At 36.8% G+C, this 10,973-nt stretch overlaps 1 pseudogene; it reads right to left on the reverse strand.

Annotated features, from left to right (window-relative positions):
- Positions 1 to 7,927: 7,927 nt before the first annotated feature.
- On the reverse strand, positions 7,928 to 8,556 carry LOC122744602 (annotated as a pseudogene).
- Positions 8,557 to 10,973: the final 2,417 nt, after the last annotated feature.

The raw sequence follows: 10,973 nt of genomic DNA on the forward strand, positions 1-10,973 counted from the left end.
TGAACCCTTTGTGTAAATCATCAAGATACTATCTTGACTTGAGACTTTAAGAAAAAAAGGAGTATCATTTTAACGGTTATATTTTTTACACTCCCTAAAACAGAGGGATCAAGTCTTGTGGATAGATTCCTTCATCCCACAGGCAAGCAGAAAACCAACCTTTCAAAAGCAGTTTGACTATTAGGGGCAGTGTTTTACTGTAGTGGTCATTTGGTCATTGCCCCATTTTTTCACCTTCATACCTGCTCAAAAAGACCCTCATGTGGGAAGCAGAATCAAAGGCAGAATAGGACCTGCTCACTGAGAAGAGAAAAGGAACAGTGTGTGGTGATCGCCACATTCCAAAAGTGAGAGCCATGCAAGAGGGAATAGTTAATTTTTCTTTTCCTCTTATACAGATAATCATCACACCTAGCAGCTGACCAAAAATGCTATTGCTCCTTAGGGTCTAGTGAAATATTATGTGTGTGTGTGTGTGTGTGTGTGTGTGTGTGTGTGTGTGTGTGTGTGTGTGCATATATTCCGGCATGAAGTAGAACTTTTCTTAAAGTCAACTTTGGCATTTGTTTTCTAGCAGAGAGAAAGAAGAAAACTAGAGAAGTAAATGGAGTCAAAGAAAGCCTTTAATGTTAAAATAAGATTTTTATAGGAAAAGCTCAAATATACCTGATAGATGGTTGGCGTGCTTTGGAACACCAGTGCACTGAATAACAAAGTCCCCTGGAGGGGAATATTAAATGTATGGATTTTTAAACTGTGTTAAAACTATTCTCATTCTTTGAAGAGATGGTACTATTTATGGTAGGAATGTCTTAAGCAGGATTTCCAAAATTAGGGATGGCTCCTTCTCTACAAAAGTACTCATGGTAAAAAAATAGTCAAGATAAAGCCAGTGTCTATAATTCAGTGAGTCTTTTTCTTTTCTGCTTTAGTTATTGTATTAATAAATTAATTCAGCTAATAAGTTTAAGCATGTAAAATTTTATTGTGTATTGTCAATGGTCATTAGTAGAAGCTAAAGAATGTTCATACATTTATTATAATTTGGTCCATTATGCCCCTATTACTCATCAAGATTCTTCCTTCTTTCCAAACTTTGCATTACCAAAAGGAATAAAACCTCAGTTTATAAAATACATGAGATCAAAGGATAATAAAGCACAGTATTGATACTTTCAAGCTTTTGCCTCACTGTACCCTCAATTCATTTTGCAATTTCACTTTTCTCAAAGAAATGAGTGCTCACAGAAGCCTCTGGGAGAGAAGAGTTATTATTCTTTCCATCCCAATATGAGTCTCAGAATGGTAAACTATACCATCCCACCACACCCTGCATGACTTATTGCCAGAGGATTAAGGGTCAGGATCCATCTTGTTCTTTTCCCAGGGATGTTCACTTGCCATTCCACCATCTTCATTTCCAGGAATCTCCTCTCAGTTCTCTATTGACTTGTTTTTTTCCTACACCCTAGGATGGATTCCGGCAGGTCTCACTTAGCACAGGACCTGGCACATAGTATGCATTTAATAAATGCTTATTGATCATTGTCTCTAGCATGTTCATGGCTATAGCCAGTAATCATGATACACCTGAGAGAGAAAGAGAGGGATAATTTCCAATTTGCTCTTGCCATCTTCCTGTCATCATGGCACCATACATGGTGTGATACCACCAAGTATTCCAGTCTCTTGAATTTTTATCTTCTCCGTTTGAAGGGACAATTTCATGATAGTTTCACCACTTTACAATTCCAAGTACTTCTTCTCAAGCCCCTGTTTCCATCAGCCGAAATGCACTACCTGAGTAGAAAGCATGGGCATGCAAAGAAGGCAATCTCAGATAAGGAGAGCCTGTACTTTAATGAACAGAATACACACTGACCTTAGAACCAAAAGACTTGGATTCTGATCTCTGCTCTATTAAATCTTAATATTTCAATGGATCCATCATCTTTTCATTGTGGGTACTCCCTCCAGTGATGCTGATGATACACCATCCTTACCTGTTCATCTTATGTGGCTCTCATTTATATCCTCCTTTAATGGCACTACTGAGGGTGCATCTCATGCACCTGGGGTCTTACTCTGGAGCAAGTCTTGGCATTGCATAAACACCAGTGAAGCATCCAGACTATGCATTGGCTATACTTTAATCTTGCCACATGACCAACTCATCTCTCTTTCTAATCATTTATTTCTCTGGCAATATCTTTTACACACCCACTCCTGTGTTATTCTTCATTGATAGTATGTTGCAGCCTGCTCACTCCACCATGCACATGTATATTGCACGTTGGGTGAACTTTAATCCTTTGGATACTTTGTAGTATGGGCATTCCATTCAATACTGGAAAAATATTGACATCTAAAATTTGGGTCTTTTTTTTTTCAGGAAGAAACATGGGATCATTAAAAGTACAATTTCACAAAGGATTCACTCTCTCTTTCCTGTTCAATTCCACATCCAGTTCATTATCCACCCATAGTATCTGATTTGTTTGTTGATATAGTGTGAACAATAGGTAATTTTCATTCGTGGGTTTTTCTCCATGTGTACAGATTGATCTCCTCTGAGTGATTATGAATCTAATTTAGGTTGATCTTCAGGACTTGATGAAATAAGCATAATTTCTAAAAACCAGAGCATCCTATGAATAGGGGATCCTTCTTCCATTTGAACTTTGCTCTAGGCCCTCTACCAGCAAAAAGATTATGACTCACTGAAGGCTCAGAGGATGGGTAGCATTTTTAGCAATAAAGCATTTTTAAAAATTAAGATATGCACATTTTTTAGATATAATTCTATTGTATACTTAATAGTTTAGAGTATTGTATAAACATACTGTAGACTCATTGATTCATGCTGTGACTATATGTGGGTTTAGATTAATTCTTTCCTTCCCTGATTTTGATAGGCTATAAATATATAAATAAATCATTTTGTTTTGTTCAGTTTACAACAACTAGAGAATTAGTCTCTCATCTCTCTCTGAGTGAATGTGTATAAGTATGTGTATGCATATATATATATACACCTATGTGTATATATTTGTATGTATACATATGTACATGCATATGTTAGTTTTAAATCTCTTCTCTCTCCTATGTCCTTTACTACTTATGATCTCTCAGATGCACTTGAATAATGAAACACATAGATAACAATGCAATGGTTATCACATTTTTAAAAATCTTAGTAAATAGAAAGCAAAATTAAATGCTTAAAAGAACAAAAATTAGAAAAGCTAATTTCTCTTTCATCCCATTGGAAGGAGAATAGAACTTTGTCCCTCTCTAATTGATGTGCCATACATTATTTGGTTGGTGTTTTCATATTATTTTTTCATTTATTTTTACATGAATTTATAGTCTATCCCTTCCACTGTTTCCCCATTCCCCAATTGAACAATAAAAATAGTAAACCCTTATAATAAATATGCATAGTCCAGCAAAACAAATGTCCATTTTGTCCATCACCCAAAATGTAATAATAACAATAATAATAGTAATAATAATAGCAGCAGCTAACATTTATATAGTGCCAATTATATGCCAGAGGCACCGTGCTACACACTTCATATAATATTATGATATCATTTTGTCCTTACCTGGGAGGTAAAGTCTATTAATATTTTCACTTTATAATTGAAGAAATTTAAGCAAACAGAGGCTAAGTGACTTGCCCGAGGTCATACAGTAGGTATCTGAGTCTCTGCATTCATCACCTCTGGAAGGAGAATAATGGCATATTTCATCTTTAATTTTCTGACTGGACTCATGGTTTGTCATTGCATTGATGAATGTTCTAAAGAGTCCATAATATTATCATTATATAAATTGTTTTCCTAGTTCTGCTCACTTTGCTCTGCATCGGTTCTTACAGGTCTTCCCAGTTTCTTCTCAAATTGTCCACTTCATCATTTCTTATGGCACAATAATAATCCATTACATTCATTTACTACGATTTATTTAGCCATTCTGCAATAGAAGGATACCCCCTTAGTTTCAATTTTTAGTTACTATAAAAACATCATTTTGTATCATTTTTGTTTTATGTATGCCATATTACATGATTTAATTATAACCTCCATTGGGTAAAGATCCTATTTCATCTAAACTTTTTCTCACTCAGTACCTTGATATGTGTTTTGCATACAGTGGGCATTTAATTGACTTGGGTTAGATTGAATTTGAGCAAAAAATTTTAGTCAGACCATGAGATTCAAAAGTAGTCATGAATAGGCTGTGAAAATAGCCATTGTTGGGGCAGCTAGGTGGCACAGTGGATAAAGCACCAGCCCTGCAGTCAGGAGTACCTAAGTTCAAATCCGGCCTCAGACACTTAATACTTACTAGCTGTGTGACCCTGGGCAAGTCACTTAACCCCAATTGCCTCACTTAAAAAAAAAAGAAAAAGAAAATAGCCATTTTTGCCACAAACTAAAAGGTAGGGTTTTTTGTCTTTGTTTGTTTGTTTGTTTTTTTCAAATGTAGCTTGTTGTAACATGGACATGACTGGCTTTGGCAGGTTCTACTGTGTTAGAAAGTCTCCAAGGTCATTCCAGACAACAGACTGAGTAAGTATTTGAGGACCAGCCTATCTAAGTTGAGAATTGCTCTTTATCTATAGGTTGGCCACTTAGTTATGACCTCTGTGGCCTTGGCAGCCTATCAAACATTTATGATCTGTGATCTTCACTGCTGAAAGGTGAACCTATATTGATAGGATTAAACGATCAGGCCCTCTATCCACATTTTGTTTTATTAATTTCACTAATTGCGAGAAACAATGAGCTATATAGTGAGCAAAGAACAAATGCCAACCTTCAAGAATGTCATTAATTCAATCCTTTATAAGTTATTCTGTCTTCTATAGGCATGTAGTGAAGGGACTGCTACATGACTTGAATTGAGAACATTCCATTGAATTTCCTCTAGACTCTAAAATACCTCTTCCCATTTCAAAGGACTATCAGCAGCTCTATGTGGGTTATGATCACCGTGGATATCTTCCTAGAAGGTAACTTAGTACATTAAACTGTTTCCTATAGCAACATCAGATTCTACATTATTGGAAAATAATAGCAAATAGATGTTAGAATCACGTGGCATTTGATTGTAATCTTGTCAGCTACTAATCTTTGGAGAGAAAAAAATCTTATTTCTTTTCATCAACGTAATTATTGATTGGTTTAAGAAAAAAGTACTGGCTAACCATATGGAGAAGTCTATTATCCAGATAGATTAGTATTTAAATCCAACTCTCTTCCATTTGAGACTTAAGGGTAAATAGAAAATTGGGTGACAGAGGAAAATCATTAGCCTGGGAGAATTAATCTGTTTTTAGAATTCTTTAAAGTAAAATAGAAACCAAACAAATGGATAAGGAATTTTAGAAAACTCTGCTAATGTTCTTTCCCTTTAAGGGAAAGAGACAAATTAATTGATAATATAACTGAAATTAATATCTTCCACTTGTCCAGTTCTGTTTTGTTGTCAGAGTCTATGTGTCAGTCTCTACTTTTCAAAGTACAGAAGTCAAAGGTGTTATTAAAAATTCCCCAAACATGAATTTCCTGGGTTAGTTACTTCTCTTTTCAACATGCATATGAGTGAATAGGCTGAAACTATAAAGCAAGTCACTCACACTCTGACCCAGAAGGTGGAGACTCAATTTGAAAAAAAAAATGTTATAAAGAAAAATATTTACTATTTTGCTTATGTAGTGGATATTCTATGGTCCATTTTCCCAAAGCCTGGTAGCTACATCTCCATATGATGCTAGCTGCACCCTGAGGGCCTTTAAGGGGCTTGTCTCCATGCTAACATTGGCTCAAGCCCCCACAAACCATGTTCCCAATCACTATTAGCTGCTGGGGACTAATCTTAGTTATATTTATATTCTTGACATCAATTAGCTTTTACAAAGTTATTTTTATTTATTTCAAAGCTATAGTAAGAATAAACGTACAAACATTTCCATCAAAAACCTCAGTACAAACTCTCTACCTCCTTGGTTTCTGGAACAGTGAGTTCACTGTTCTTCTCAACATTGTATAATGTTCTCCACATTGTTCAATGTTCTATATGACCTTGGTCCCACAAAGTTAATGTGCAAACAACGGATACCTTCAGCAAGGGTCCCCAGCTGAGTTCCTTATAGTTTGAGTCCCACTCCTGAAAGTCACTCTTTGCCACTTAGAGCATCAATGTGGAGGAGCTGGGTACAAAATCCAAATTTTTGGATGCTGGGATAGTGGGATGTTCAGAAGTTCACTCTCCCTGACCTTTTGGTAGCCACGAGGTTCTTCTACCTAAAATGGAAAGGAACAAATGCAGAAGCCAAGAACCAGGGCAATTTTACAGGGTCACACATCAGCCTCAAGTTGTCTCAATGGATACTGTAGGCAAAGGAGTCAATGAAAGGCAAAGTAATTAAAGAAAATGAGAATTTCTGAGGCTTTGGTTGCTAGTGTCTTTTTGAAGGCATATCCAGTTCTGGCTGTGAAACCGGTTGAAAAGTCTTCTCCTAATCATATGATTAACAAATCAGAACCAGTTACATAATGTCTACACATGCTCCAAGATCTGTTAAAATCAATCCATTACATATCATCGCAACTGTCCCTGAAGCAGGTTCTCCAATCTCTCCCATGTGGTGAATTTGCATCAGCTAAGCACATTGATTCATTCTGTGTACCTACAGTCTCTTTTATGCTTGACCATACTTATTTGTTACAAAGGAGGACTTTTACTGTTTGGAGGAATGGGGAAAAATTTTGAGGGGAGGGGTAGTGATAATGATGAAAAAAGAAAAGAAAAAAGTACAATGAAAAATAGTAGAAGGAAGTTCAGAAGGGAACATGGACATACAGAACAGTGTTGGTACTACTAGGTTAAATTTAATATATACTTAAAAGAAAATCTCTATATATTAGAGATTCATAGTTTCACAGACAAAAGAAAGTTTAAATAACATAATTTGGTATAAAAGATAGTGTTAACATTATATTAGAAGGAAAGTCTAAGTCTTTAAGTGGGAGAAATGAATCTACCTTTCATTAAAAAAAATGACTTCGGGTAACTACATCCTATCACTAGGAGCAGATGTAGATTGTGCTATTAATCAAGGCAAATCATTAGTCATTAATTATACTTAGTAATAGAATAATTGCTTGGTTAACCTAAACTGCAATAAGAATCCTACCCCTGCCCTTTACCTCCCCCAGATCAAGATAAGCTTATTGAAATTATGTCACAACTTATACTTATAGCTATCAAGTGCTTAGAAGAACTCTATTTCCTCTTGCAAGGACACTGTCACTAATTATAAAAGGGAAATATCATGGCCATGACACTTCACAACTTCACCAAATTTGTTGATAATTAAGCAAATATGGTTGAAGAAGTAAAGAGCATCACTATTTCATAAGCAAGGCCACATGATCTCTCTTTTGCTATTTAAAATTGCAGTGCTTCCAGGGCTGTGGTTTGCCAAATGTATTACATTCATTAGACCAAAAATCCAATTTTTATTCATTTTATGATTCAGTGACTGAAGCTTATGGATTAATGACCTTCAGAGCACTAATAACAGAACTAAAATAGGATTACATCTTACTCTTTTCCTACTTTTCAGTGTCAAACTTTTCAGACATATGTTATATTTCAGGCAATTATTCCTTAACCCCTTACATTCTGGCTTCTCTCCTCAGCAATCTTCTGACATTGTGCTCTCAAAAGGTCATCAGTGACTTCAAGTAGAGTACCTATCCTACCACTTCTTACAAATCACATAAGAGAATATAATATACCACTGTTTGTTGTTTGTCAGTCATTTTTTTTTCTCATGACTCACCATTTCCTTTATTTGTACAAAATAGTGAATAACCATACAGGCTGAGAAAAATGGGTGGTTTTAGGGTTTAAACAAGTCCTTCTGTCCTGAATGAAGCATCTATTTTGAAGGCTTGGGACTTGCAGCTTTAGCCTCAGCATCTTTGGGTTTGGACTCAGCAGGCTTAGCAGCCTTGGGATCAGACTTAGTTGTCTTGGGATCTGACTTGGCTGCCTTGGGGCCAGACTTGGCAGCCTTGGGATCAGACTTACTGACCTTGTCGGCAGACTTGGGGTCAGTGGGCTTGGCGGTCTTAGGGTCAGTGGTCCTGGCAACCTTAGAGGCAGGCTTTGTGATCTTGGGGCCTGGGTGTTTGATGCCGACCCTAGGGCCTGGACGCTTGGTGGCCATCTTGAGGCCAGCACACTGGTCACTGGCCTTGGGGATCTTGGGCATCTTGTGCCCGAGGAGCTTGGCCTTGGAGGCCTTGGTGCTCAGGGCTTTGATGGCTTCTGCTCGGGCCTTGATGGCTTTGGCATTATTGGCCTGCATCTTCTTCAGTCCCTTCTTGTTGTGTTTCTTGGCAAAGCCATGTTTCTCAGAAACTTGGGGTCAACCCCTTTCAGAGACTCGTATCTCTGTGACCTAGGTTTCTTGATGCCATTTCTGTGCCATTTTCTTGATTGGTTGTGGGTGGTATGGTTCTTAGACTTAGCCATCTTTACAATGCAGCCTGTGCTAACAGGCACTCCACTGACCGGAAGAGGCCATTTTTAAAAAATTGATTTGGTAAAGCAAAATGTCACCTTAAAAGCACTCTTCCAAGATGCCTCCCATACCTATGTTTAAAACATGAGTGATGAAACAAGAAAGACAGCTGTCAAAATTACCAAATTTGGGAATTGGAAGGGACCTTAGTGGGCATCTAGTCTAACTGCTACACAAGCATTATTCCCACTGACAGATGATATTCCACCCTCTGTTTTAAGACCCTGATAGTTCTCAAGGAAGGTCATTCTACTTTTGGACATCTGTAATTGTTAAGAAGTTTTCCTAAGCATCAAGCCTAAATGACCTTCTTTATAACTTCTTCCCACTGTTCCTGTTTGCTTCCTCTGGGCCAGATAAGTACAGGTTTAATGCCTTCTCCATATGAAAATTATTAAAATAGTTGAAGACAGAAATATCTACCCTGATTCTTCTTTTCTTCATGTTAAAATTCCCATTTCTTTCAACCAATTCTTTTGTTAATTTTATTTTTAATTTATGGAATAAACCAAGCATTTTCATGATGTAGTACAATAAAAAAGATGATTATGGGGCAGTTAGGTGGTACATCGGATAAAGCACCATCCCCGAATTCAGGAGGACCTGAGTTCAAATCCGGTCTCAGACACTTGACACTTACTAGCTGTATGACCTTGGGCAAGTCACATAACCCTCATTGCCCTGGGGGAGGGGGGGTGGGCAGGGAAGATGATTGCACATGAAACTGCAAATCTATGTACAACTTGCTGTTCCTTTTCAAATATACAACAAAATTATCATGTAATTTTCTCCCTTCCTGCCCAAGAGATGGCTACCATTCAATTCAAATATGTGTGTACGTATATACATATATTCATATAATTATTATATACAGACTTTTATATATCAGTTCTTCATCTGGTGGCAGATAGCATCTTTTTTCGTATGTCCTTTATAGTTAATTTGGGTATTTATAATCAAAATAACCCATTTGCTCAAAGTCGTTCTTAAAAAAAAATTGCTGTTAATGTATATAATGTTCTCTGGATTCTGCTCATTTCATTCTAAATGATTTTCTGTAAGTCCTTCCATGTTTTTCTAAAATCATTGAGCACATCATTTCTTATGGCACAATAGTATAATAATATATAGTATAATAAAAGTAACTCTTAAATGCCATTCAAGGCCTTTCCTTATCCTGATTGACCTACTCTGGAAAAGGAGCCCTTTATAACCTGGCCCCCACAACTACATTTCCATCCTTCTTAGACCTTACACCCTGCCCTGTACTTTTTGTTGTCGTTGTTGTTTTGTTTTGTTTTGTTTTTGGTGAGGCAATTGGGGTTAAGTGACTTGCCCAGGGTCACACAGCTGGTAAGTATCAAGTGTCTGAGGTCAGATTTGAACTCAGGTCCTCCTGAATCTAGAGCTGGTGCTCTATCCACTGCACCACCTAGCTGCCCCTACCCTGTACTATTGATTTTTGATTTTTGAGCCTCCCTGCTCTTCCTCAAACAAGATACTCCATCTGTCAGTTCTGAGCATTTTCTCTGTCCCTCTTGTCTCAAATATTCTCTCTCCTTATCATCACCTCCTGGCTTCTCTGGCTTCCCTAAAGTTGCGGTTAAAATTCTACCTTCTCCAGGAAGCCTTTCCCAAAGCTTCTTAATTCTAGTGTCTTCCTTCTGTTAATTATTTCCTATTTATCTTGTACATAGTAGCTTGATTCTACATAGCTCTCTACATGTTGTCTCCCTCCCCTCCAATAGATTTTGAGCTCCTCAGGGACAGGAACTGTCTTTTACCTTTCTTTATATCCTCAGGGCTTAGCACAGTGACTGGCACTTAGTAAGAGTTTAATAAATGCTCTCAATAAAATTCTTATGTTTATCAATGTCCTTCTTAAATTATGACATAGAAAACTGAACACACCATTCCAGATGCAATCTTATGAAGCAGACTACAGTGGGACTATCACCTTACTATTCCTTGAAGCTATGTCCCTTTTAAATACAGCCACTATTGTTTTAATTTGCATTCTTCTAATTATTAGAGCATTTTCATATGGCTATTAATAGTTTGGATTTCTTGAAATATAATGTTGAGTCACTTTTGGTCATGACTTTCATGTAATACAATGATTCTTAAATTATCTCTTCTTAATCTGTTTTCCAGGTCATTTGTTTTTGCTATGAGCTATCCTTCATTTTCTTTTAGTTTTCAGTCTTTTGACTTTGTTTTTAATATTTTTTGTTGTCTGATGGAATCATTAACATCTATTTGGTCCATTCTAATTTTCAGGGAATCTGTTGCTTGAGTAAGATTTTGCAACTCGTGCTAAAACTGTTAATTCTTTCCTATTCTTTCTTCCATAGCTCTCAGATTTTGT

The sequence above is a fragment of the Dromiciops gliroides genome, chromosome 2, assembly GCF_019393635.1.
Source record: "Dromiciops gliroides isolate mDroGli1 chromosome 2, mDroGli1.pri, whole genome shotgun sequence".
Classification (NCBI taxonomy): Eukaryota; Metazoa; Chordata; class Mammalia; order Microbiotheria; family Microbiotheriidae; genus Dromiciops; species Dromiciops gliroides.